The 14244-nt window shown below is 44.5% G+C and overlaps 1 pseudogene; it reads left to right on the forward strand.

The window, feature by feature from the left end:
- Positions 1 to 1669: 1669 nt before the first annotated feature.
- LOC102755099 lies at positions 1670 to 11899 on the forward strand (annotated as a pseudogene).
- The last annotated feature ends 2345 nt before the right edge of the window (positions 11900 to 14244 follow it).

The following is a 14244-nucleotide window of genomic DNA, read 5'->3' on the forward strand; positions in this document are numbered from 1 at the left end:
CAGTGGCACCACCACATCATCTGTACTGCTTTATTAATTTTTTATTGCACGCAAGAGAAATCTCGGGCATGCAAACTAGAAGGGGACAGTAGGAAGAAAGTATCATATGAAGAAAGTTTATTCTACTAGTCACAAGGAACGATTCTTTTGATATCAAATCATCCTCTGAATGCACTTATGGTACCAAAAGGAAGTGCACACGAGGAATGGTCCAACAGCACCACTTACAGTAAGAGCTGTTAAGTGCAACCAAGCTGGTTTGTGTCAGCAAGGAAAAGCAAGCTGGGGACCTGGCTCATCAGAAAGACTGACCTCCCCCAGTCTCTGCAGAAAGGTTATGCTGGTGACAGGAAGCTAGTGCAATCATTGTGTCATCACATGAAGGGAACACACGGATTCCAGCAACTCCTGGGCAGGAAATGTTAATATCAGGCTCTGCTACACGATAAGGAGTAACTCCCAATTGAGATAACTGATTTCATCAGAGGCTCCTGGTGCCTAGAAAGACAGACCAGGAAATCCTGCATTATATCTGGTGCATATACCTAAAGCATTTATTCCTTTGTAATCAAGGCTTTCCCTCCCCCTCCCCCAACTCAAATAAATCCAGACTCTGTAACTGCCTCTTCCAATTTCTAACTAACTTGCTTTTGGGGTTTCAGGTCAAAAAGAAATACAGCACAAAGACACTTTCTCCTTAGGGATTATACACAAATTCTGCCAGTCTGTTTCTTTTCCATATCAAGCAACAAAGCCTTCAATCAGACCTCCATCCTCCCTTTGGCTCCTTCTTGGTTAAGTAAGATCAATCTTAGACCTCTGTCTCCAGATGGCAGGTTAGAAGCAAGGGAGACTTGGCTAGGAAGGTCCTCTCCATGCCTTTGCATTCAAGCAAGCCAGAGTGGACAGGCACAAGCAATTATGGCTGCATTCCAATTCCACAAACCTCACAGTTAAGAATGGGAAGTGTGCGCCCTAACCGGTTTGGCTCAGTGGATAGAGCATCAGCCTGCGGACTGAAAGGTCCCAGGTTCGATTCCGGCCAAGGGCATGTACCTTGGTTGCGGGCACATCCCCAGTAGGAGGTGTGCAAGAGGCAGCTGATCGATGATTCTCTCTCATCATTGATGTTTCTAACTCTCAAAAAATCAATAAAATATATAAAAAAAAAAGAATGGGAAGTGTGTGTTTGTCCACTCCTATATGTGTGTTGGTGACAAAGAGTTAAATTATACTTTTCATTGGCTACATTATTTAAATTCATCAAACACTGACTATACCTTCACTCTGGCTGGGTCGACCTAATTCAGGACATATTCTCAACAGCCTTAACCTCCTCAAATCAAAGAAAAGAATCAGCTTATTATTAAGTTCAAACAAAGTCTTGTTTTATTTTATTTTTAACGTGCCTATTTCTCTGTAAACCTTGGTTCGGCAAAGATATTATTATAAAATGCAATTCTTACAATTCAGTGTGTCTACTCCTTTAATAAGGGCTCTCCCCCCCACCCCAGTCTTCCCCATATACTCTCCATTAGATGACCTTCTCAACTTTAAAATCATATGTATCAAAAATGCTATGCCTAAAGAGAACTTAGCGACTGCCCAATTCTGTTATTTGATGGGGGAGGGCATTTAAGCCCAGAGGAGGGTAAGTCATTTGTTCCCAATGTCGTATAGAAATAAGAGGGAAAATGACCAGTTGGCAGTTCCCATTCATGTTCAAGGACAGGGGTCCAGGATCACAGGTATCACTGAATTGTGCTGTGCTCCTGACTCATTATTTAGAAATTTTATTTTGAATCAGAGTCAGTGACTTCTTTTTCACACTCATTGAGCTCTGTCCACATGGGCTGTCACAAGGCATCCTGGTAGCATAGGATATAAAGACCATTTAGCTAGTTCAAGAAATTAGCCCATGGCGGATGTGAGGGTGATCTGGCTGCAATATCTGTCACCCCATTGATCGCCAGGGTTGATTCGGCTGATCTGGCTGGCTAGGTGGGTGTCCCCCTCCTCCCTCACCGATCCATGTGCGTCCTTCCCAAAGCTGCGCGCTGCTTTCCCCATATCCAGTAAACATGCTCTATCCAGGAGAAGTTGGCAGAATTGGGACTTTCCTTCACCCTGATTTTGATTTGTGTATGAATGAATTACTGTGTTAAGACAGCTTTCCTGGCTGTTAGTGAACAAGACATTTTTTTCATTTTTATAGTGAAATATTAAATGAAAAGTGCAGACATTTATTTCATGACCTCTTATCCTCTTATAATTTTCTTGTGGATATAATGAGTTTCTGTCTCTCCCCCCAGTGACCAAAAGAGTAACTGGTGCAAAGCAGGCACTCAATAAATATTTTTTGAATAATGACTTCTGCAACCCAGTTCATAAGTATTACAGATTGCTTACCCCATAAATGATCCAACATATAGTCTCACTCAGCCAATCAAAATCAAGGGTTGCTTTTTTTCAGCTCTCATAGCTCTTTTTGCATCTGCCTTCTCAGCATTTCCAAAACTTGAGTCATCCTATCTTCATAATTTTGCTCTGTCATATACTTCTATTATTATTTATTTAAATGGGCTTACTCCTAAAAGCCAGCTTTATCACTGCTATCTATCAAAGGCCACAACACTTGCTCTAAGTAAAGTACTCCTAACAATAAATTCACAGCTATTAAATTTTTAAATGTTTATCTACAGAAAGACAACCATGACCCCTCAGCTAATGCTCTTTCCCCTGCTCCCAAATCCTTGTTTCTCCAAGTATGGTTGGCAATCTAGAAGTATCAGTGTGCCCTGGAGGCTTTCAAAAATGCAGAAGCTCAGGCCCCACCCCATGCCTACTCATTCAGATTCTGCATTTTAACAAGATTCCAGTTGATTCAGGTGCACATTAAAGTTTGAGAAGCCCTGGTCTAGATCAGTGGTTCTCTAAAGAGAGTCTGCCCAGTCCTGTAATTTGATGGGTAAGGGAATTGAAGCCCAGAGGAGGGTAAGTCATTTGTTCTCAGTACATGAGAACCATCTGTGGAGACATAAGAAATACTGATGCCTAGGCTCTGCCTCCCAGGGATTCCAATGTAAGTGTCTGGGGTTTGGCTTAGGTAATTTAGTCCTAATAAAAAGATGGCAGGTTACAAGTGAGGAAAGGCTGTACAGCCACATTAAAACACAGGGATCAGCTCTAGATCAGTGATCCTAGAACTTTGCACAGAACCACCTGGAGGGTTTGTTAAACCACAGATAGTCTGTCCCCACTCCCAGAGATTCTGGTTCAGGAGATCCCCCTGGAGCCTGAGATTTTGCATTTCTAACAAGTTCCATGCTAATGCTGCTGTTGCCAGGACCACATTTAGAGAATCCCTGCTAGCTAGATGGACCATACAAGATCAACGCTCAACTCTTTCCAAGAACTTTTCTAGCCCCACATACAAGCTGTAGTTGAGGCAAGCATCTTAAGGGTAAAAGAGGTTTAACTATAAAATGTTAAGGTAGACAAAGCCCAGGTGTTTTGTTTTTGTTTTGGTTTTTGGTTGTTTTTTTTTTGGGGGGGGGTTGTCTCTCCTGTATAGAATCTAAGGGGTAGGGAACTAGAATCCCTCTCTCCTCTGGAAAAGCCTCTGTACTTTTGAAGTCCCTCCTGTTTGTGGATCATAGCTACTGGGATGTGGGTCACCCCCGGCCCCTACACCCCTATATCCCCTGCACAAGAGGATATCTCTGCCTCTCCTTCCATCTCCATGCAATCTTTTATCCTTTGTTCTGGAGGCTCTGATCACCTGATTTTCAGGTCCCTTTCAGAGGGAATTGTCCCATATATAGTTGTATATTTGTTAAGTCCTTTGGAGGAGGCGAGTTAAGGTTCTTCCTATCCCACCATTGTTGCAAAAGACCCAAGAAAAACCAAGTGACGCTTTAAAGAAATGGAGGGACACTGTTTAATTACGCCAGCGGACTCAGGGAATAGCTTCCAAATCTGAGTATCAAAACATGCAGGGGGCTTCTTTTGTTCTGAAAATATGGATTATGTTTCCAGTCCTTTTCTTGGGCCTTGCAAGAAGGCCCTCAGTTGTTGGGGGTCTCCAGGCCATATCTGATGGTTTGGCCTAGCGCCAGCATTAATAACCCTCCTCCAGAGCAGCGCACTGTTCACAGTTTTATGGCCTCTGTAACAGGTTCTGCAAGACCAGTTTCTGGGAAGGAGGCAATGACTTAATTATAGGTTAGCTTGCTGGCATGGATTCCAATTGCTAGCCTCCAAAATATCAGGGTTACTTGATTTTAGAATTGGCCCTTTTTAGACTTCTCACCATCATGAACAAAAAAAAAGTAAAGTATTTCATCTGTGCTCTCATATAATCATATTTCTCTCACTGTAAAAATGTTCCCAAATTGCTTGTTTTTGTTCTCATAAAATAACTTTTCCACCAGAACGAGATCTAAACATAAGTTGTAAAAACATCCTGGGATACAGCCCTGGAAGAGCCCTGAGGGAGTCAGGCTCAGGTCCCACCCAGGTGGGCAGGGGGCAGTCATCAGTGTGTGAAGGGCGTCCCCTGAAGTTATAAAGCAGGTGGTGCCCTGATTCTGACATTTGGCTGAAACCACAGCTTCTTTGTTTTCCCCTCAGGAAGCCACCACCCAAAACTGCTCTGAGGAATTCCCTGAAACCATTGTTACCATGAGGACCACATGTTTGCCTGCAAGTTCTTTGCCTTTGCATCAGATTGATTATATGGCAACAAAGAAAACTCAAACTAAAAGATTTCTCCTTTTAAAAATCATATTCAACTCATAGCACATTATCATTATCAGCCTGTGCATAGCCCCTCTCTTATTATATTTTTACTAGAGGCCTGATGCATGAAATTTGTGCAAGGGCTTTGGCCCCAGCCTCCTGCCCGCCAATGCCATGGCCGGGGGTCTCTGCCACCTCTGCTGAGGTGCACCTTTGTCTGAAAGGAAGGATGTCCAGTCTAATTAGCATATTATGCTTTTATTATTATAGATTTTTTCTCTCTTATCTCTGATCCTAACACTGATACTCCCCTACCTCTTAGGCAACTTCTCTAGTAAATATACACATATCTCTACAGGAACAGGCTGGGATGTTTGGTGTGTGTGTGTGGCGTTAGATTACATAATGGCATCATAAATCCTTATTTTTCTCATTGTTGCATTCAACATTATGTTTTTAAGACCTATCCATGTTGTATTTCGTCCACCTAAGATGCAACCACTACATTCTGATTATTGAGAAGTCGTCTTATACATCTAAGAAATCAGCATGCTTTTGAGTCAGAGTATTTCAAACTAAGCAAAACTGTTTGCTGTGGTTAATCTGACACCAGATGCATTTATCCCTCTTTAAGGACTATAACTAATTCCTTTCCATTCCATGTGGCTATGCTGGCTAGCTGGCATCGTAGGTGTCTTCTTTAAAAAGAAAAAGATTTTGCCCTTTGGTTTCCTGGAAATTCCCCACACACATACTCTGTGTGTGTGTGGTGGGCTTTTTTTTTCTTTTTCATGAAGTTCACACCAAAAGGCACAGATGTATTCCTTCAAGAGAAAAGGCATAGATGGATTCATCTATGACTTATCCTTGCTTAAACAAGATCATTTCCACATATGGAAAATTATTTTTTTCAAAATAAGAAAAATTACCTCAATCTTGGACTACAGGTTTCAGATCAAAATGAAAAAAGAAAAAGTCAAATTGCTTATCAGAAAGTGTCCTATTTTAGTCTTTCTTACTCCTTTTGCAGATGTAAGTAATAAATCCAAAACCAAATTCCTTCTCCCGAGAGGTGAACTCCCACCATCACCCGTGAGGAGGAAATTGGCTCATATAATAACACAATTAAAATGTATAATTTCCACATGTACATGAGCAATAAAAAGAATGCTTCTTTGGGCCTGTTTCCAGCCCAATCTTTCAAAATATGTGAAACCACATATATTAATCAAATGTACCCCATAAAGTGACACAAGATACCAAGATTTAAAATGTAATCCTTTCTAGGCTGCAAGATTCTGGGATAGGCCCTTCAAAAATGTGTAGTTATACAATGTTAAAAATAACCACTGTCCATTACATGTTATAATGTGCCAGGCATTATACTAATCACTAGTCATGTGTTTTTCCATTTAATCCTCACAAGCCTGTAACACATTCCTTATCCCTGTTTTAAAGACGAAAGATCTAAGACTCAGAGATGAAATAAAAGGGAAAATTTAATCCCATCATGCAAGATTAGCTCATTCCCCTAAGCCAAAAAATACTCTCCTATCTCCCTTCTCCTAAAGACACTCTTTAACTTGTTTCTCCCTCAAGAGCCCATCCTCCTGACTTCTGTCAACATCTGCAATTCCCTGCCTGTGCTGACTCCTCCGTCTGCTCTCCTCCCTTCTCCCCTCAACTCCTCACAGTCTGGGTGCCTCTCACAGCAGTGACGCACACAGCCATGTCCTTGGTCCATAACCAAATCAAACTTTGAATAGCCTTGAACCCTTGGCTGCCACTCCTCCTTTAAATCCTTTCCGGCCTTGATTTCTCTGGCACCAGATGCTTCCAATCTCTTTGGTCTCTTTTCGTGTATCCCTGCCAGTTCCTCTTCCTTTGCTGCCCTGACACATCCAGGCACAGCACAGCTCCTGCCTCAGACTCTTTCCTCGGTTCCAGCTGGTGCCCATGAGCCCTGTCTGCCCCAGACCCAGGCGGACTGTATTCCCTTCCACCCATGGACCCTCAGCTCCTGCCACCAGGGGTATTCACAGGTGCCTGACTATGCCGCAGACTCTGCCTGCTGCATGATTGATTTCCCAATGTTGCCCATTGATTGCTGTGTGAACCTGGGCCTGTTTCCTCCTGTGTAAAACAAGGAGCGGGAATTCCATTATCTCTACATCCTTTCCAGTCTGCCATTCTTGCATTGTTAGTTCCTCTCCACAAACAGAACTCAAAACTCTCCCACCCAGCCTCAGCACCTCCACCCGATGCCCTCAGGCTTCCCTCTCTGCCCCCTCACCCCATGAAATACTCTAGTCCCCTCAGCCTTTCCCTGAAACAGACCTGGAGGTGCTTCTGTGCCAGGGATGCCCCTCCCTCATCTCCAGCATCTGCCTTCCAAAGTCCTGAGTCCCATCATCCCGAAATCCTCAATCCACCACGCAGCTGGCTGTTAAAACCACTCCCCTCCCACTGCCCCCAGAGCTCCATCCTAGCACGTGGGACAGCCTGCGGCCTGCAGCCTGCCTGGTGGCAGGGGCGCTGAGTGTGCACGTGCCTGGCACCCACCTGGGGAATGCTGAAGGCAGAGTAGTCTCCAGACCTGCGGCCAGACAGCCTAGGTTTGGATTGTGTAGATCAAGCATGTCAAACTCGTGGCCACATGTGGCCCACAAGGAATATTTTTGCGGCCCAGCCAATATAAAGGTATGCAAGAAACGTTTAATAAAAATGTTGTAACTTAATTTTTATAATATCCTGTTACACATAATTATTAATCACGAACTACACCGTTTGCTGATGACTGGTTACTGTAATCGTGTTGCAGTCACCTCCCTTACGTGCCTTACGCGCAGGCGCACCATTTCTCCCCACTAATACCAGCAGCGAATATTCTAGAGCCGATGGCCACGCCATTAGCCTTGTTGTTCTGACTTGTTTGGTGTGCGCAACAGGAAATATTTCGCTCTCGGAGAACAAGAAAAATAGGTTTATTTGCGTTATGCTTATTAATTTTGTGCAATTACTCGGTGTCTGGTAAGTTACTGTTCAAGAAAAAAATACTGATTGTTATTAAAATGTTCTATTATTTTATGTGAACGAGGGCTCATTTATTCCAGCCCTTTGTATCCAGCATGTCCCTATCGAAATAAACCTAAGTTCCTCTGAAAGTGGAAGCTCCTGTTTTCTGCGGCCCCACGAACTTACACCCTGTTTACCCGGCCCACGTGGCGCTTGGTAGATGGCAGTCCCCCCTGTACCTGCGGGGGGCGCGACCCTAGGCCCCAGCGGGAGCCCGAAACCAGGGGGTCCCAACCCTGGGTGTGCTGTTCTCCCTGCACATACGCGCCTGTGATAACGTTTACTTCCTAAATGAGGTGCCGTGAGATATTAACAACCACCACCAATACTAAAACATACTGTGCGTGAGCCCCCTCCCTCTCACCTCACCGCCCTGCACTCACCCTCCTTGTGAGGCTGTGGAGACACACAATGCCCACGTGATGACGTGAAGGGAGGTGAATGATGTCAGCGTTGTGAGGTAGCATGAGGCTACCATTAACCTTCCGACTCTAGGAACAAGCACTTTATGGCTTCTCGCTGTGAACACAGGCGGGGAGTGCGCTGGCAACCAACATGGCGGCTGCCAAAGGACCGCGGGAGTTTGGGAGCGTGACTGCGTGGGACCCAGGAGGGTTCTGGGACCAGGCGGCACCAAGCAGACATCGCGAGACTTCTTCCCCGAGATTTCATCCTGCTACTCAAAACGGTGCCAACTTAAAACTTCTGACTTGTTACCGGAGCAGCTGCTGCGGAGTCTGCATCCAACGCAGCGCGGCACCAACGCCCGCCCGCCATGCACTCCCAGGCCCTTGCGGTTCCAAGGCCAATATGGCCACCTCAAGGACCAGCTGATGGTGACTCTTCTTAAGGAAGAACAGAGCCCCCAGAATACGATGATAGTCGTTGGGGTAGGTGCTGTTGGCATGGCTTGTGCCGTCGGTATCTTAAGGAAGGACTTGGCAGATGAACTTGCTCTTGTTGGTGTCATAGAAGACAAAGTAAAGGGAGAGCTGATGGATGTCCAACACGGCAGCCTTTTCCTTAGAACACCAAAAACTGTTCCTGGCAAAGACTATAGTGTGACTGCGAACGCCAAGCTGGTTGATACCCCAGCTGGGCACATCAATAGGAAGGAGAAAGCCGCCTTAATGTGGTCCAGGGTAACGTGAACGTCTTTAAATGCATCATTCCTAAAGTTGTGTAATACAGTCCCAACTGCAAATGGCTTCCTGTTTCCAGTCCAGTGGCTATCTTGACCTAGTGGCTTGGAAGTTAAGCGGCTTTCCAAAAAAAAAACAAAACAAAAAAAAAAACATGTTATTGGAAGTGATTGCCATCTGGATTCAGCGGGCTTCCCTTACCTAATGGGGGAGAGGCTGGGAGTTCAACCATTGAGCTGTCATGGGTGGGTCCTTGGGAACATGGAGACTCTAGTGTGCCTGTGTGGAGTGGAGTGAATGGTGCTGGTGTCTCCCTAAAGAATCTGCACCCTGATTTAGGCACCGATGCAGATCAGAAACAGTGGAAACAAGTTCCACAAACAGGTGGGTGACAGTGCTTATGAGGTGATCAAACTGAAAGGCTACACATCCTGGGCCACTGGCCTATCTGTGGCAGATTTCGCAGAAAGTATGATGAAGAATCTTAGGCGGGTGCATCCAATTTCTACCATAATTGAGGGTCTTTATGGAATAAAAGATGTCTTAGTGTTTCTTGCATCTTGGGACAGAATGGAATCCTAGATGTTGTAAAGCATCTACTATGGACCAGACATTTATCTAGGCTCTGGAAGCATGTTAATGAGCAGATTTTTGCTCTCATGGATCTTACAATCTAGAAAGGAAGATAAACAAATGAATGTGTAATACAGCAGATGGTGGTGAATGCTGTGAAGGGTGAAGCAGAATAGGTGGGCAGGAAGATGTGTTACTCTGTACCAGGTGAGGCCTCTCTCATATTTGACAGAGACATGAAGAAAGTGTGCAGTGAAAATGAAAAGCCCCCAGGCTTTATTTTAAATGACCTATTGGATGGAGTATAACAACTTACTCATTTAAATATTTCAAATTTCTTTCAAATCATTGGGGTCCCAGCATAGTTTCTCAGCTAAATCACTTCCGGAAAAGTAGCTAACATCTGAAAGCAACCAAGATGTCCTTCAGTAGGTGAATGGAAAAAATAAACTGTGGTACATCAAGATAATAGAATATTACTCAGGACTAAAATGAAATGAGCTATGCAGCCGTGAAAGACATGGAGGGAATCTTAAGAGCATATTACTAAGTGAAAGAAGCCAATCTAAAGAGACCACATACCATATGACTAACTCTATGGCATTCTGGAAAAGGCAAAACTATGGAGAGAGAAAAACAGTTAGTGGTTGCCAGAGGCTTTGGGGAGAGAGCAATGAACAGGCAGAGCACAGAGGATTTTTAGGGCAGTGAAACCACGCTGGATGATACTTTAATGCTATACACGTCATTATACATTCATAAAAGCCATAGAATGTACAACACCAAGAGCGAACCATAATGTAAACCATGGACTTGGGGTGATGATGTGTCAGTGTAGGTTCATCAACTGTAACAAATATGCCACTCTGGTGAGTGATTGAGGATGGGGAGGTTGTGCATGAGTAGGGGTAGAAGGTCTATGGGAAATCTCTGTATTTTCTGCTCAATTTTGCCATGACCATAAAAGTATATTTTTTTTAAAAAGGGAATCAGCAACATAATGCAAAAGGCTTTAGGCCAAAGTTATGAAGACAGAGATTCCAGGAAGCAGAAGGATGCACAGGGCACAGCTGCCTCAGATTACAGCATATTCATGCTGAGGCCAAAGGAAGAGGTGGGACTGTGGTTAAAGAAGCAGGTAAGCTAAGGCTCCAAAAAGGAGATGAAACAAAAGCAAACATAAAACCTAGAAGAAGCAGAGGCCAGTGTGGCAGCCAGACATGAAGTTGCAGAATAAGGAAGTTAGTGACTGACTCTGGGGACGGCACGTGCAGCCACAGCTACCCTTGACATGCAGCCTGAGTTTTCCTCCTGGAAGGCTTACCTGGATACTAGCATTGCAAGCTGATGATACCCCATGAGGTTTATTTTTCATTGCTATGTGTGGTGGTTGCCTTTTGAACATGGGCATGTGATTTGATCTGGCCAATACAATGTAAATGGAAGTAATGTAATGTGCACACTTCCATGGAAGTTTTAGAAGCTATTGTACACTTCACCATGGCTGAGTGGCTGGCTCAAAATAAAATATTTTTGTGTTAAATTGAAGATTTGGAGGTTGTTTATTACCGCAGCATAACTAGTACCTATTGATTAATATGCTTAGCTTGAAATTTAAATGAAGCTCTTCTAGTTCAGGTTTTCTCAACCTCAGTACAATTGACATTTGGGCTTGGATTACACTGTGTCGTGGGGTATTCTGTGTATTGCAGGATTTTGTGTAGCATCCCTGGCCTCTACCCACAGAACACCAGTAGCACCCCGTCCCCAGCTGTGACAATCAGAAATGCCTCCAGACAATATAATTCCATATATGTGAGATGCCTAGAGTGATCAAAGTCATAGATACAGAAAGTAGAATGGAGGTTGTCAGGGTCTGGGGGGGATGAAGGAATGGGAAGTTATTGTTTAATGGGCACAGTTTCCCTTTTTACTAGATGGAAAGTGTTCTGTGAGTAGGTGGTGGTGGTGATAGGAGCACAACAGTGTGAATGCACTTAATGCCACTGAACTGTGCACTTAAAAATGGTCAAAATGATAAATTTTATGTTATGTGTATTTGCCACAATTTTTAAAAATAGAGGGGGAAAAAGTCTCCAGACATTTCCCAAATTTCCCCTGGGGCGGGGGGATAGGGGAGCAATCACTGTTTAGGCTATAGCAACAGCTCATTGAAATGTATATATAAAAATGCGGGGCCAGGGCTCAGCTCTGTTTTATACTACTAAGGGTTAGAATTTCAACTCTTCTAAAATTGTTTTTATCTACTCTGATTTCAGGTCAGCATCTTCAAAACAATTAAACAATTTAATCCAGAAAAAATTCCTCACTATGGACCCAAAACTGATTTGATAGGAATACGCCTGTGAAAACTCTTATCTACACTAATAAAAGAGAAAGATGCAAATTGACCATACCTTCATGATGCCCATCAGCCAATCAGGAGTAACCCAACAAAGCTGCCGGATTAATTTGCATACGTAAGCACCAAGCGGCCAGGGCAGGGCAGGATGCTTGTGTCATTGCCATGGCGACTACGCAGGCTTTGCAAATTGCCCCAGTGCGCTGGGCCTCTGGGCAGCATGGGAAGGTGGAAAGGCAGCTCCGGGTTGGAGCAAAGGCGGTGTCAGCAGCCAGGGGAAGGAAGGCCCATTCTTGCATGAATCTTTGTGCATCGAGTCTCTAGTACTATATTAAGCTTTCCCCCTCATTTGATAAACAGAGCACACTAGGAATTCCACTGGAAATAATTATTCCTAAAACCTGGTTCCTCACACAGATCCTAAGGTTAAGAGGTGAAGCCAAATGGAAGAAAAATAATGGAGTGGCTTGAGGGGAGGGCAATGACAGTGCTGGGTGAAGACTTCATCTCCAAGTCAGGGGCTGGTGCCCTTGACTGCAGGGCCTCTCACTCTGGCCCTCATGGACATTCTCCAGATTGACACTGAAACTTCTCCCCATAAGCTCTGTAATAGGCATGAACAGATTACTCTCCCCTTCTTGGTTCCCAGGACCAAGATCCTTAACTAATCCTCTACCCACAAAGAAGGGCTGGTTTCACAAGCTGCTGTCTCAGCTGCTCATTCCAACATCTGCTCTGGATTTGCTTACTGAACACCTCCAACATGCATGGAGCATTGTCACGCTTCATCCCACTCAGTGAGCTGCCCCCGCCCCCCAAACACTTCTGCATCTGCACACATCTGTTCCCCCTCCCATCCCTAGTTCGGCCCACTACTGATCCATCTACCTGTGCCCCAGCCTCTCCGGATTTTGCACCATCAATTATATGCTTTCAGTCCAAATCTTTAACCTCTCCATCTCTGGGAGTCCTTCATTTATTCAACAGAGAAACTTGTTTAAGCCTTTCCCATCTTGGGAAAAAAATATTCCTCCCTTTATCCCTGTCTGCAGCTTCTTAATTTTTTTAAATATATTTTTATTGATTTCAGAGAGGAAGGGAGAGGTAGAGAGAGAGAGAGAGAAACATCAATGATGAGAGAGAATCATTGATCGGCTGCCTCCTGCACACCCCCTACTGGGGATCAAGCCCACAACCTTGGGCATGTGCCCTGACCAACGACCTCCTGGTTCATAGGTTGATGTTCAACCACTGAGTCATGCTGGTGACTCAGTGGCTGTCTCCAGCTTCTTAAAGTGAAGTCTACAATCTTCCTTGCTCCTTATTTACCTTTGTCCTGGGTTGATCAGTGTACCCCCAAAATGCATGTCCTTCTGGGGACCTTAGTATGTGATCTTCTTTGGAAATACAGTGTAGACTATGCAATTAGTCTGGTGTCTTTAGGGAAGAGAAGAAACACAGTTTGCAGGGGAAACTGGACATGACAATAGAGGCCCAGGTTGGAGTCATATCTATAAGCCTAGGTATGCCAAAGATTGCTGGCAGCACCAGAAGCTAAGAGAAAGGCGAGGAACGGATCCATGCCCAGAGCCTTCAGAGAGAACATGGCCCTTCCAACACCTCAACTTTAGATATTTGGCCTCCAGAACAGGAAGAGAATAAATTTCTGTTGTTTTAAGCTGCCCAGTTGAGATAGTTGGTTACGGCAGCCCCAGGAAACGAACACTCCTTAAGTCACCACAATTTTCCTTTTGGTTCCAAAATGTTTCCATATATGACCTGCTAGAGTCAAATCCAAATCCAGTCTTTGTTGTATTTGACCTTCGTAATCATTTATCCCTGTTCCTCTTCTCCTTCTGCATCTAAAACATCACTGGCCCTTGGTTCTCCTCCCACTCCCTTCTCAGCCCTTTCACTGCCTCCTACTCCTGCAGCCACCTGTTGAATACCAGTGTCCCTAGGATCATCCCTACCTCTCTTCTCACTCTATTCATATCCTACTGTGATCTCCTCCAAACACCAGCTCTCCTGCCACCTACATGATAATGACTCTCCCAGTCCCCCAGCCCAAACTTCTTTCCTGAGTTCTAGTTTTGAAGTTCCTACTGCCTCTTGGACATGTCCAGCTGGTGCTGGTGCTGGTGCTACATGGCTAAGATAGAAGTCATGGTCTAGAACCCTTGTCTCAAACATACATGCTTCTCCTTCTATAGCCCACGTGCCCATGCAAGGGAACAAGTTGGCCGCTTGGCACCTTTCTGGACTCCTCCTGCTCCCTTCACTGTGGTTAACAAGGTCAAAAGACTCTATCGATGAGGGTTTGGGGAATATACCCACTTTTTTCCATTCCTG

This window comes from Myotis davidii, unplaced genomic scaffold, assembly GCF_000327345.1.
Source record: "Myotis davidii unplaced genomic scaffold, ASM32734v1 scaffold616, whole genome shotgun sequence".
Lineage (NCBI taxonomy): Eukaryota > Metazoa > Chordata > Mammalia > Chiroptera > Vespertilionidae > Myotis > Myotis davidii.